Raw genomic sequence first — 4,713 nt, 5'->3', positions numbered from 1 at the left:
TATAACAATGTTTAGCTTTAATAAGCCTCTGCATGATTAACATTTGAAAGTGACTCATATTCATTGCACTTTGAATTTAGAATTAGACCCAAACAACCCTTTCATGTGACCCAATATATTTTTGGCACTTGGTGTTGATATGTAAGTAATAGGATTTTGAGGTGTACTCTACAACTCATATGCATCTCAAGGAATATACGTTTTAACACCTTTGACTAGAAAGCATGCCATCATTTAACACAGGGGTGTCAAACTGGTTCCAGAAAGGGTGGTGTGGCTGCAGGTTTTCTTTCCAACCAAGCAATAGTACACCAGACTCCATTCATCTCATCAAGTCATTGTGTTCAGATTGAACTCACTTGACTGGAGTCTGGTGTGCTACTGCTTGGTTGGAAAGAAAACCTGCAGCCCCCATGGCCCTTTCTGGAACCAGTTTGACATCCCTGATTTAGCATGTCTGCAACACAACATCAAAACTTGGATCCTCCCATGTGAGCACAAGTACTGTCTCTTTAAGGCCTACTTGCAGGTGGAGTTGAAAACAGCAGCATAATCAGGAACTTGAACCTCAAAAACGTACTTACTGTCTGTTGGAGGTAGAAAAGATTGCAGAAGAGATAATTGGTTGTTAAAGCACATTATATGTTTCTACTTAACAAACTATGGAAAAAATGTAATAACATTTCCCAGTGTAATCTGACCAGATATCTTTAGCATTTTAGGTTTTGCAATCACAAAGGCTCATTCTGGTATGAGAGAAGGTAAATCTATCACATCGAATCAAAATATTCTGCACTGACTGAAGTTAGATCCTAACTTTGGAGGATGGATTTGGGTCACTAAGAATAAGGGAATTGCCAAGGTAGGGTAACATGGGAATTCCTTTACTGACAATAAGACTAGTTTTTTTTTAATTAGGTAGATGCCACTCCGTCCATTCAATGTTTTCACTAAAAGCTGTTTGGCATTACCAGGGAGAATTCTACTAGAAGACTTTATCACCCCCAAATATTTAACTTACAAATAAGGGTCCATTTAGTTGAAAAAACAAGCTCCCCAAAGGTATGTGTTTTATTACCAAGAAGCACTGTACTCACAAAGAAATAATAAATATTTCCTTATAAATCTACTTTATGTACGGTACCTTCTAAACCACCAAATTCTTCATATGAAAAGCTACAATTTTGATCTCCTACCTGTCACTGAAAGAGAACTGCCCCAGACAGGGTAGAGTTCTATACTTTTGCTATCTGGTCTCTGAAATGATGCTCATAATCAAAATATGATAAACAAATCTGGACAATGGCTGGTCTCATATTACCCATAAAATCACAATACCCATGCTAGAAATGTTCCGTGTACCGTTAATACCTCGTATATGTAAACACCTCATTTATTTTAACATATGTGCATATGCAAAGAAATTGTAAGAAAATTAGGGATTTGATTAGGATCAGTTTGGCAGTAGTCCCCTGTCACGTTTGCTTGTGAACTGGAAAATTGCTGGCCAAATAAGCAGTGAGGCCCCTCCTAACTCTTTAATCTACATTGTGTGCTGGTAGCTATGGCCAAAGTGCAGGTTGGCGCAGTTTTTTCCACAAAAGCTGCCTCTTTTGTCCAGGCCCAGATGCATCTCCTTCTCTCATACAGAAATTGGAAAATTCTAGATAAACAGAGATGGATTCTAGTGTCATTGGGAATGACTGCATTCTTCATCAGCTTCTTGAATACTCAAGATATCTTGAGAATCTCTTTCCTGTGTGCGTCTCCCTTTCCAGTCTTACTCCAAGCACACATATAGCAAGTATAAAATGTGATAACAGACTGGAGAATGTTAAATGTCTTATTTCTATAGAACATAGAAACGTATTAGCTCTATCATAGTGGTTATCTCATTTCCCCAAGTTATCTGATTTCTTCTGTGTATGTGTAAATGCTCAACCAGTAATGTTTCGTGCATGCAGCCGCAACAGCACCGTCTTTTGTCACTCATGTCCTGTTTATTGGAAATGATTTCCTAATTTATACAACTGCTAACCATTTGAACTGTTAAAATATATTGGGGTTTTTTATTTTGCATGTTCATTTCTTTGAATCATCCTCCAAAGAACCATTTCATCAATCAAGGATACAGACAATAAAGAAAAAAAGTCATAGTCAGGGGCAGATCCAGGATTTTTTTATTTGTTAAAATTCGTTTTATTTCACCAAGAGGTGCTTTTCTAAAGTAATCCGATAGTTAGGGTGGAAGTTATGATTGATGGTGGTAGCACACCGACTGGTAAACAAGTCCAGGCTATATACAGTGGGGCCAAAAAGTATTTCATCAGCCACTGACTATGCATGTTCTCCTACTTAAAATAATGAGAGAGATCTGTAATTTTCATCATAGGTACACTTCAACTATGAGATATGAAATGAGAAAAAAATCCAGGAAATCACATTGTAGGATTTTTTAAGAATTTCTTTGTAAATTATGGTGGAAAACAAGTATTTGGTCAATACCTAAAGTTCAACTCAGTACTTTCTAACATAACCTTTGTTGGAAATGACAGAGGTCAAACGTTTCCTGTTAGTCTTCATCAGGTTTGCTCACACTGTAGATGTTATTTTGGCCCATTCCTCCATTCTGATCTCCTCTAGAACAGTGATGTTTAAGGGCTGTCGCTGGGCAACACGGACTTTTAACTCCTTCCACAAATATTCTATGTGGTTGATTTCTAGAAACTGGCTAGGCTACTCCAGCACCTTGAAATGCTTTTTACGGAACCACTCCTTTGTTGCATGGGCGGTGTGTTTGGGATCATAGCCATACTGGAAATCCAATCACGTTTCATCTTCAAGACTCTCACTGATGGAAGGTTTTGGCTTAAAATCTCATGATACATGTCCCGTTCATTCTTCCCTCAACACGGATCAGTTTTCCTGTCCCCTTTGCTGAAAAACGCCCCCAAGGGATGATGTTTCCTCCCCCTTGCTTCACAATAGGTATGGTGTTCTTGGAATGCAGCTCTGCATTCTTCTTCCACCAAACACGACAAATTGGGTTTTTACCAAAAAGTTCTATTTTGGTTTCATCTGACCACATGATATTCTCCCAATCCTCTTCTGGATTATCCATATGCTCTCTGGCAAACTTCAGGCGGGCCTGGACATGTACTGGCTTGAGCAGGGGGACACATCTGGCACTGCAGGATTTGAGTCCCTCTCGGTGTAGTATGTTACTTATGGTAGCCTTTGTTACTTTGTTCCCAGCTCTCTGCAGGTCCCTCAGTGTAGGGATTTTTGTTCACTGTTCTCGTGATCATTTTGACACCATGGGATGAGATCTTGCATGCAGGCTCAGTTTGAAGGAGATTATCAGTGGTCTTGTATGTCTTCCATTTTCTTACAATTGCTCCCACAGTTGATTTTTTCACACCAAGCTGCTTGCCTATTGTAGATTCACTCGTCCCAGGATGGAGTAGGTGTACAATTTTCTTCCTGGTGTCCTTTGACAGCTCTTTGGTCTTGGCCATGGTTGAGTCTGGACTGTGACTGTTTGAGGCTGTGGACAGGTGTCTTTTATACAGAAAACGGGTTCAAACAGGTGCTAATAATAACAAGAGGAGGACAGAAGAGCCTCTTATAGAAGATCTGTGAAGGTCTTTAAATCTAAAGGAGGTCTGTGAGAGCCAGAAATCTTGCTGGTTTGTGGGTGAACAAATACTTATTTTCCACCATAATTTACAAATAGATTACTTAAAAATCCTACAATTTGATTTCCTAGATTTTCTTTTTCTCATTATGTCTCTCATAGTTGAAGTGTACCTAGTATGATGAAAATCACAGACCTCTCTCATTATTCTAAGTAGGAGAACTTCCACAATCAGTGGCTGACTTAGTACTGTTTGGCCCCACTGTAGATGATCTAAAATGTTGGACCAGCGTCATCAAGGAGATGGACTATGTGTTTTTACCCTTCAATTCTCAATTGTCATGGCTAAAAAATGACCATTGGTGGATTATCATGTTTATTTTATAGAAAATACAGCTGGATATTACTTACTATGGAGTCTTATGGACAAAAGGAGACAATTTTTACCATGATCGGTCAAAACTCGGCCGGCAGAAGAGGTATAGAAGATTAGAACTGGAAGTAATGAATCATAAATTGATGTCAGATTGTTAGTCATTGGTGTTTGTAGTGTATGGTTGGCTTACAATTGAGTTAATGGTTGTTTTCCTTAGTGTTGAATAATTCTAAAGAGGTACAGCTTGTTGGGATTTATTTAAATACAAGCGTGATATTTGATGCGGAAAATAACGTGACGTCATATTAACCCGATATCGGGTGGTGGGTCTTAAGAGGCCAAATCTTATATATATGCCTATATTTACACTACATAGGCCTTACATTATATAGTGATCACGTCATGTTTGCTGAGTTCGAATTCAGGGGCTGCGTCTTCCAAAGGCCAGATACGTAGGCTGATTAAGTCAAAGCGTGATGCTGAGGCCTGTTCAGATTGGAAGACTCCTAGTTTTGAGGCCGACAAATGCATCCTTCTCTTTGCTCTTTTTGAAGGATGGGTCCGGTGTATCCTATGTAGGTTTGGATATCCCCTGATTCATCGTGAGTCCAAGCAAGCTGGCTGCTTCATGCTCTTAAAGCTCCAGTGTGTAATAATTACAGGGATATACAGTCAGAAATGTAATATATTATACATAACT

This window comes from Cyprinodon variegatus, unplaced genomic scaffold (assembly GCF_000732505.1).
Source record: "Cyprinodon variegatus isolate N-32 unplaced genomic scaffold, C_variegatus-1.0 Scaffold428, whole genome shotgun sequence".
Classification (NCBI taxonomy): domain Eukaryota; kingdom Metazoa; phylum Chordata; class Actinopteri; order Cyprinodontiformes; family Cyprinodontidae; genus Cyprinodon; species Cyprinodon variegatus.
This window is presented reverse-complemented; position numbering follows the sequence as displayed.